Here is a 13,560-nt window from a genome sequence, read left to right as displayed (position 1 = left end):
TATGGACTACCAACACAATTAAGACCATTACATCCATACAATAATCATATAGCCAATGTATGGACCACCAACACAATTATGACCATTACATCCATACAATAATCATATAGCCAATGTATGGACCACCAACACAATTATGACCATTACATCCATACAATAATCATATAGCCAATGTATGGACCACCAACACAATTATGACCATTACATCCATACAATAATCATATAGCCAATGTATGGACTACCAACACAATTATGACCATTACACGCATACAATAATCATATAGCCAATATATGGACTACCAACACAATTAAGACCATTATATCCATACAATTATCATATAGCCAATATATGGACTACCAACACATTGATGACCATTACATCCATACAATAATCATATATTCAATGTATGGACTACCAACACAATTATGACAATTACATCCATACAATAATCATATAGCCAATGTATGGACTACCAACACAATTAAGACCATTACATCCATACAATAATCATATAGCCAATGTATGGACCACCAACTCAATTATGACCACTGCATCCATACAATAATCATGTAGCCAATATATGGACTACCAACACAATTATGACCAATACATCCATACAATAATCATATAGCCAATGTATGGACTACCAACACACTTATGACCATTACATGCATACAATAATCATATAGCCAATATATGGACTACCAACACAATTATGACCATTACATCCATACAATAATCATATAGCCAATGTGTGGACTACCAACACAATTATGACCATTACACGCATACAATAATCATATAGCCAATATATGGACTACCAACACAATTAAGACCATTATATCCATACAATAATCATATAGCCAATATATGGACTACCAACACATTTATGACCATTACATCCATACAGTAATCATATAGCCAATGTATGGACCACCAACACAATTATGACCATTACATGCATACAATAATCATATAGCCAATATATGGACTACCAACACAATTAAGACCATTATATCCATACAATAATCATATAGCCAATGTATGGACCACCAACACAATTATGACCATTACATCCATACAATAATCATATAGCCAATGTATGGACCACCAACACAATTATGACCATTACATCCATACAATAATCATATAGCCAATGTATGGACCACCAACACAATTATGACCATTACATCCATACAATAATCATATAGCCAATGTATGGACTACCAACACAATTATGACCATTACATCCATACAATAATCATATAGCCAATGTATGGACTACCAACACAATTAAGACCAATACATCCATACAATAATCATATAGCCAATGTATGGACCACCAACACAATTATGACCATTACATCCATACAATAATCATATAGCCAATGTATGGACCACCAACTCAATTATGACCACTGCATCCATACAATAATCATGTAGCCAATATATGGACTACCAACACAATTATGACCAATACATCCATACAATAATCATATAGCCAATGTATGGACCACCAACACAATTATGACCATTACATGCATACAATAATCATATAGCCAATGTATGGACTACCAACACAATTAAGACCATTATATCCATACAATAATCATATAGCCAATGTATGGACCACCAACACAATTATGACCATTACATCCATACAATAATCATATAGCCAATGTATGGACCACCAACACAATTATGACCATTACATCCATACAATAATAATCTAGACAATATATGGACTAGCAGCACAATTAAGACCATTATATCCATACAATAATCATATAGCCAATGTATGGACCACCAACACAATTATGACCATTACATCCATACAATAATCATATAGCCAATGTATGGACCACCAACACAATTATGACCATTACATCCATACAATAATCATATAGCCAATGTATGGACCGCCAACACAATTATGACCATTACATCCATACAATAATCATGTAGCCAATATATGGACTACCAACACAATTATGACCATTACATCCATGCAATAATCATATAGCCAATATATGGACTCCCAACACAATTATGACCAATACATCCATACAATGATCATATAGCCAATATATGGACTACCAACACAATTATGACCATTACATCCATACGATAATCATATATCCAATATATGGACTACCAACACAATTATGACCATTACATCCATACAATAATCATATAGCCAATATATGGACTACCAACACAATTATGACCATTACATCCATACAATAATCAAATAGCCAATTTATGGACCACCAACACAATTATTACCATTACATCCATACAATAATCATATAGCCAATATATGGACTACAACACAATTATGACCAATACATCCATACAATAATCATATAGCCAATATATGGACTCCCAACACAATTACGACCAATACATCCATACAATGATCATATAGCCAATGTATGGACCACCAACACAATTATGACCATTACATCCATACAATAATCATATAGCCAATGTATGGACCACCAACACAATTATGACCATTACATCCATACAATAATCATATAGCCAATGTATGGACCACCAACACAATTATGACCATTACATCCATACAATAATCATATAGCCAATGTATGGACTACAAACACAATTACGACCATTACATCCATACAATAATCATATAGCCAATGTATGGACTACCAACACAATTAAGACCATTACATCCATACAATAATCATATAGCCAATGTACGGACCACCAACACAATTATGACCATTACATCCATACAATAATCATATAGCCAATGTATGGACCACCAACACAATTATGACCAATACATCCATACAATGATCATATAGCCAATATATGGACTACCAACACAATTATGACCATTACATCCATACGATAATCATATAGCCAATATATGGACTACCAACACAATTATGACCATTACATCCATACAATAATCATATAGCCAATATATGGACTACCAACACAATTATGACCATTACATCCATACAATAATCAAATAGCCAATGTATGGACCACCAACACAATTATGACCACTGCATCCATACAATAATCATGTAGCCAATATATGGACTACCAACACAATTATGACCATTACATCCATGCAATAATCATATAGCCAATATATGGACTCCCAACACAATTATTACCAATACATCCATACAATGATCATATAGCCAATATAAGGACTACCAACACAATTATGACCATTACATCCATACGATAATCATATAGCCAATATATGGACTACCAACACAATTATGACCATTACATCCATACAATAATCATATAGCCAATATATGGACTACCAACACAATTATGACCATTACATCCATACAATAATCATATAGCCAATGTATGGACTACCAACACAATTAAGACCATTACATCCATGCAATAATCATATAGCCAATGTATGGACCACCAACACAATTATGACCATTACATCCATACAATAATCATATAGCCAATGTATGGACCACCAACACAATTATGACCACTGCATCCATACAATAATCATGTAGCCAATATATGGACTACCAACACAATTATGACCATTACATCCATGCAATAATCATATAGCCAATATATGGACTCCCAACACAATTATGACCAATACATCCATACAATGATCATATAGCCAATATATGGACTACCAACACAATTATGACCACTGTATCCATACAATAATCATATAGCCAGTATATGGACTACCAACACAATTAAGACCATTACATCCATACAATAATCATATAGCCAATGTATGGACCACCAACACAATTATGACCATTACATCCATACAATAATCATATAGCCAATGTATGGACCACCAACACAATTATGACCACTGCATCCATACAATAATCATGCAGCCAATAGATGGACTACCAACACAATTTTGACCATTACATCCATGCAATAATCATATAGCCAATATATGGACTACCAATACAATTAAGACCTATACATCCATACAATAATCATATAGCCAATATATGGACTACCATCACAATTATGACCATTACATCCGTACAATAATCATATAGCCAATGTATGGACTACCAACACAATTAAGACCATTACATCCATACAATAATCATATAGCCAATGTATGGACCACCAACACAATTATGACCATTACATCCATACAATAATCATATAGCCAATGTATGGACCACCAACACAATTATGACCATTACATCCATACAATAATCATATAGCCAATGTATGGACTACCAACACAATTATGACCATTACATCCATGCAATAATCATATAGCCAATATATGAACTACCAACACAATTATGACCAATACATCCATACAATAATCATATAGCCAATATATGGACTACCAACACAATTATGCCCACTGCATCAATACAATAATCATATAGCCAGTATATTGACTACCAACACAATTAAGACCATTACATCCATACAATAATCATATAGCCAATATATGGACTACCAACACATTTATGACCATTACATCCATACAATAATCATATAGCCAATGTATGGACTACCAACACACTTATGACCATTACATGCATACAATAATCATATAGCCAATATATGGACTACCAACACAATTATGACCATTACATCCATACAATAATCATATAGCCAATGTATGGACTACCAACACAATTATGACCATTACACGCATACAATAATCATATAGCCAATATATGGACTACCAACACAATTAAGACCATTATATCCATACAATTATCATATAGCCAATATATGGACTACCAACACATTGATGACCATTACATCCATACAATAATCATATATTCAATGTATGGACTACCAACACAATTATGACCATTACATCCATACAATAATCATATAGCCAATGTATGGACTACCAACACAATTAAGACCATTACATCCATACAATAATCATATAGCCAATGTATGGACCACCAACTCAATTATGACCACTGCATCCATACAATAATCATGTAGCCAATATATGGACTACCAACACAATTATGACCAATACATCCATACAATAATCATATAGCCAATGTATGGACCACCAACACAATTATGACCATTACATGCATACAATAATCATATAGCCAATATATGGACTACCAACACAATTAAGACCATTATATCCATACAATAATCATATAGCCAATGTATGGACCACCAACACAATTATGACCATTACATCCATACAATAATCATATAGCCAATGTATGGACCACCAACACAATTATGACCATTACATCCATACAATAATCATATAGCCAATGTATGGACCACCAACACAATTATGACCATTACATCCATACAATAATCATATAGCCAGATATGGACTACCAACACAATTATGACCAATACATCCATACAATAATCATATAGCCAATGTATGGACTACCAACACAATTAAGACCATTACATCCATACAATAATCATATAGCCAATGTATGGACCACCAACACAATTATGACCATTACATCCATACAATAATCATATAGCCAATGTATGGACCACCAACACAATTATGACCATTACATCCATACAATAATCATATAGCCAGATATGGACTACCAACACACTTATGACCAATACATCCATACAATAATCATATAGCCAATGTATGGACTACCAACACAATTAAGACCATTACATCCATACAATAATCATGTAGCCAATATATGGACTACCAACACAATTATGACCATTACATCCATGCAATAATCATATAGCCAATATATGGACTACCAACACAATTATGACCATTACATCCATACAATAATCATATAGCCAATATATGGACCACCAACACAATTATGACCATTACATCCATACAATAATCATATAGCCAATGTATGGACCACCAACACAATTATGACCATTACATCCATACAATAATCATATAGCCAATGTATGGACTACCAACACAATTATGACCATTACATCCATGCAATAATCATATAGCCAATATATGAACTACCAACACAATTATGACCAATACATCCATACAATAATCATATAGCCAATATATGGACTACCAACACAATTATGACCACTGCATCCATACAATAATCATATAGCCAGTATATTGACTACCAACACAATTAAGACCATTACATCCATACAATAATCATATAGCCAATATATGGACTACCAACACATTTATGACCATTACATCCATACAATAATCATATAGCCAATGTATGGACTACCAACACACTTATGACCATTACATGCATACAATAATCATATAGCCAATATATGGACTACCAACACAATTATGACCATTACATCCATACAATAATCATATAGCCAATGTATGGACTACCAACACAATTATGACCATTACACGCATACAATAATAATATAGCCAATATATGGACTACCAACACAATTATGACCATTACATCCATACAATAATCATATAGCCAATGTATGGACTACCAACACACTTATGACCATTACATGCATACAATAATCATATATCCAATATATGGACTACCAACACAATTATGACCATTACATGCATACAATAATCATATAGCCAATATATGGACTACCAACACAATTAAGACCATTATATCCATACAATAATCATATAGCCAATGTATGGACCACCAACACAATTATGACCATTACATCCATACAATAATCATATAGCCAATGTATGGACCACCAACACAATTATGACCATTACATCCATACAATAATCATATAGCCAATGTATGGACCACCAACACAATTATGACCATTACATCCATACAATAATCATATAGCCAATGTATGGACTACCAACACAATTATGACCATTACATCCATACAATAATCATATAGCCAATGTATGGACTACCAACACAATTAAGACCATTACATCCATACAATAATCATATAGCCAATGTATGGACCACCAACTCAATTATGACCACTGCATCCATACAATAATCATGTAGCCAATATATGGACTACCAACACAATTATGACCAATACATCCATACAATAATCATATAGCCAATGTATGGACCACCAACACAATTATGACCATTACATGCATACAATAATCATATAGCCAATATATGGACTACCAACACAATTAAGACCATTATATCCATACAATAATCATATAGCCAATGTATGGACTACCAACACAATTATGACCATTACATCCATACGATAATCATATATCCAATATATGGACTACCAACACAATTATGACCATTACATCCATACAATAATCATATAGCCAATATATGGACTACCAACACAATTATGACCATTACATCCATACAATAATCAAATAGCCAATTTATGGACCACCAACACAATTATTACCATTACATCCATACAATAATCATATAGCCAATATATGGACTACAACACAATTATGACCAATACATCCATACAATAATCATATAGCCAATATATGGACTCCCAACACAATTACGACCAATACATCCATACAATGATCATATAGCCAATGTATGGACCACCAACACAATTATGACCATTACATCCATACAATAATCATATAGCCAATGTATGGACCACCAACACAATTATGACCATTACATCCATACAATAATCATATAGCCAATGTATGGACCACCAACACAATTATGACCATTACATCCATGCAATAATCATATAGCCAATATATGGACTCCCAACACAATTATGACCAATACATCCATACAATGATCATATAGCCAATATATGGACTACCAACACAATTATGACCACTGTATCCATACAATAATCATATAGCCAGTATATGGACTACCAACACAATTAAGACCATTACATCCATACAATAATCATATAGCCAATGTATGGACCACCAACACAATTATGACCATTACATCCATACAATAATCATATAGCCAATGTATGGACCACCAACACAATTATGACCACTGCATCCATACAATAATCATGCAGCCAATAGATGGACTACCAACACAATTTTGACCATTACATCCATGCAATAATCATATAGCCAATATATGGACTACCAATACAATTAAGACCTATACATCCATACAATAATCATATAGCCAATATATGGACTACCATCACAATTATGACCATTACATCCGTACAATAATCATATAGCCAATGTATGGACTACCAACACAATTAAGACCATTACATCCATACAATAATCATATAGCCAATGTATGGACCACCAACACAATTATGACCATTACATCCATACAATAATCATATAGCCAATGTATGGACCACCAACACAATTATGACCATTACATCCATACAATAATCATATAGCCAATGTATGGACTACCAACACACTTATGACCATTACATCCATACAATAATCATATAGCCAATGTATGGACTACCAACACAATTATGACCATTACACGCATACAATAATCATATAGCCAATATATGGACTACCAACACAATTAAGACCATTATATCCATACAATTATCATATAGCCAATATATGGACTACCAACACATTGATGACCATTACATCCATACAATAATCATATAGCCAATGTATGGACCACCAACACAATTATGACCATTACATGCATACAATAATCATATAGCCAATATATGGACTACCAACACAATTAAGACCATTATATCCATACAATAATCATATAGCCAATGTATGGACCACCAACACAATTATGACCATTACATCCATACAATAATCATATAGCCAATGTATGGACCACCAACACAATTATGACCATTACATGCATACAATAATCATATAGCCAATATATGGACTACCAACACAATTAAGACCATTATATCCATACAATAATCATATAGCCAATGTATGGACCACCAACACAATTATGACCATTACATCCATACAATAATCATATAGCCAATGTATGGACCACCAACACAATTATGACCATTACATCCATACAATAATCATATAGCCAATGTATGGACCACCAACACAATTATGACCATTACATCCATACAATAATCATATAGCCAGATATGGACTACCAACACAATTATGACCAATACATCCATACAATAATCATATAGCCAATGTATGGACTACCAACACAATTAAGACCATTACATCCATACAATAATCATATAGCCAATGTATGGACCACCAACACAATTATGACCATTACATCCATACAATAATCATATAGCCAATGTATGGACCACCAACACAATTATGACCATTACATCCATACAATAATCATATAGCCAGATATGGACTACCAACACACTTATGACCAATACATCCATACAATAATCATATAGCCAATGTATGGACTACCAACACAATTAAGACCATTACATCCATACAATAATCATGTAGCCAATATATGGACTACCAACACAATTATGACCATTACATCCATGCAATAATCATATAGCCAATATATGGACTACCAACACAATTATGACCATTACATCCATACAATAATCATATAGCCAATATATGGACCACCAACACAATTATGACCATTACATCCATACAATAATCATATAGCCAATGTATGGACCACCAACACAATTATGACCATTACATCCATACAATAATCATATAGCCAATGTATGGACTACCAACACAATTATGACCATTACATCCATGCAATAATCATATAGCCAATATATGAACTACCAACACAATTATGACCAATACATCCATACAATAATCATATAGCCAATATATGGACTACCAACACAATTATGACCACTGCATCCATACAATAATCATATAGCCAGTATATTGACTACCAACACAATTAAGACCATTACATCCATACAATAATCATATAGCCAATATATGGACTACCAACACATTTATGACCATTACATCCATACAATAATCATATAGCCAATGTATGGACTACCAACACACTTATGACCATTACATCCATACAATAATCATATAGCCAATGTATGGACCACCAACACAATTATGACCATTACATCCATACAATAATCATATAGCCAATGTATGGACCACCAACACAATTATGACCACAGCATCCATACAATAATCATGCAGCCAATAGATGGACTACCAACACAATTTTGACCATTACATCCATGCAATAATCATATAGCCAATATATGGACTACCAATACAATTAAGACCTATACATCCATACAATAATCATATAGCCAATATATGGACTACCATCACAATTATGACCATTACATCCGTACAATAATCATATAGCCAATGTATGGACTACCAACACAATTAAGACCATTACATCCATACAATAATCATATAGCCAATGTATGGACCACCAACACAATTATGACCATTACATCCATACAATAATCATATAGCCAATGTATGGACCACCAACACAATTATGACCATTACATCCATACAATAATCATATAGCCAATGTATGGACTACCAACACAATTATGACCATTACATCCATACAATAATCATATAGCCAATGTATGGACTACCAACACAATTAAGACCATTATATCCATACAATTATCATATAGCCAGATATGGACTACCAACACAATTATGACCATTACATCCATACAATAATCATATAGCCAATGTATGGACTACCAACACAATTATGACCACTGCATCCATACAATAATCATATAGCCAATGTATGGACTACCAACACACTTATGACCATTACATGCATACAATAATCATATAGCCAATATATGGACTACCAACACAATTATGACCATTACATCCATACAATAATCATATAGCCAATGTATGGACTACCAACACAATTATGACCATTACACGCATACAATAATCATATAGCCAATATATGGACTACCAACACAATTAAGACCATTATATCCATACAATTATCATATAGCCAATATATGGACTACCAACACATTGATGACCATTACATCCATACAATAATCATATAGCCAATGTATGGACCACCAACACAATTATGACCATTACATGCATACAATAATCATATAGCCAATATATGGACTACCAACACAATTAAGACCATTATATCCATACAATAATCATATAGCCAATGTATGGACCACCAACACAATTATGACCATTACATCCATACAATAATCATATAGCCAATGTATGGACCACCAACACAATTATGACCATTACATCCATACAATAATCATATAGCCAATGTATGGACTACCAACACAATTATGACCATTACATCCATACAATAATCATATAGCCAATGTATGGACTACCAACACAATTAAGACCATTACATCCATACAATAATCATATAGCCAATGTATGGACCACCAACTCAATTATGACCACTGCATCCATACAATAATCATGTAGCCAATATATGGACTACCAACACAATTATGACCATTACATGCATACAATAATCATATAGCCAATATATGGACTACCAACACAATTAAGACCATTATATCCATACAATAATCATATAGCCAATGTATGGACCACCAACACAATTATGACCATTACATCCATACAATAATCATATAGCCAATGTATGGACCACCAACACAATTATGACCATTACATCCATACAATAATCATATAGCCAATGTATGGACCACCAACACAATTATGACCATTACATCCATACAATAATCATATAGCCAGATATGGACTACCAACACAATTATGACCAATACATCCATACAATAATCATATAGCCAATGTATGGACTACCAACACAATTAAGACCATTACATCCATACAATAAACATATAGCCAATGTATGGACCACCAACACAATTATGACCATTACATCCATACAATAATCATATAGCCAATGTATGGACCACCAACACAATTATGACCATTACATCCATACAATAATCATATAGCCAGATATGGACTACCAACACACTTATGACCAATACATCCATACAATAATCATATAGCCAATGTATGGACTACCAACACAATTAAGACCATTACATCCATACAATAATCATGTAGCCAATATATGGACTACCAACACAATTATGACCATTACATCCATGCAATAATCATATAGCCAATATATGGACTACCAACACAATTATGACCATTACATCCATACAATAATGATATAGCCAATATATGGACCACCAACACAATTATGACCATTACATCCATACAATAATCATATAGCCAATGTATGGACCACCAACACAATTATGACCATTACATCCATACAATAATCATATAGCCAATGTATGGACTACCAACACAATTATGACCATTACATCCATGCAATAATCATATAGCCAATATATGAACTACCAACACAATTATGACCAATACATCCATACAATAATCATATAGCCAGTATATTGACTACCAACACAATTAAGACCATTATATCCATACAATAATCATATAGCCAATATATGGACTACCAACACAATTATGACCACTGCATCCATACAATAATCATATAGCCAGTATATTGACTACCAACACAATTAAGACCATTATATCCATACAATAATCATATAGCCAATATATGGACTACCAACACATTTATGACCATTACATCCATACAATAATCATATAGCCAATGTATGGACCACCAACACAATTATGACCATTACATGCATACAATAATCATATAGCCAATATATGGACTACCAACACAATTATGACCATTACATCCATACAATAATCATATAGCCAATGTATGGACTACCAACACAATTATGACCATTACATCCATGCAATAATCATATAGCCAATATATGGACTACCAACACAATTATGACCATTACATCCATACAATAATGATATAGCCAATATATGGACCACCAACACAATTATGACCATTACATCCATACAATAATCATATAGCCAATGTATGGACCACCAACACAATTATGACCATTACATCCATACAATAATCATATAGCCAATGTATGGACTACCAACACAATTATGACCATTACATCCATGCAATAATCATATAGCCAGTATATTGACTAACAACACAATTAAGACCATTATATCCATACAATAATCATATAGCCAATATATGGACTACCAACACAATTATGACCACTGCATCCATACAATAATCATATAGCCAGTATATTGACTACCAACACAATTAAGACCATTATATCCATACAATAATCATATAGCCAATATATGGACTACCAACACATTTATGACCATTACATCCATACAATAATCATATAGCCAATGTATGGACCACCAACACAATTATGACCATTACATGCATACAATAATCATATAGCCAATATATGGACTACCAACACAATTATGACCATTACATCCATACAATAATCATATAGCCAATGTATGGACTACCAACACAATTATGACCATTACATCCATGCAATAATCATATAGCCAATATATGGACTACCAACACAATTATGACCATTACATCCATACAATAATGATATAGCCAATATATGGACCACCAACACAATTATGACCATTACATCCATACAATAATCATATAGCCAATGTATGGACCACCAACACAATTATGACCATTACATCCATACAATAATCATATAGCCAATGTATGGACTACCAACACAATTATGACCATTACATCCATGCAATAATCATATAGCCA

Source organism: Saccoglossus kowalevskii, chromosome 11, assembly GCF_978046115.1.
Source record: "Saccoglossus kowalevskii chromosome 11, keSacKowa6.1, whole genome shotgun sequence".
Lineage (NCBI taxonomy): Eukaryota > Metazoa > Hemichordata > Enteropneusta > Harrimaniidae > Saccoglossus > Saccoglossus kowalevskii.
Note: the sequence above shows the minus strand (reverse complement) of the source record.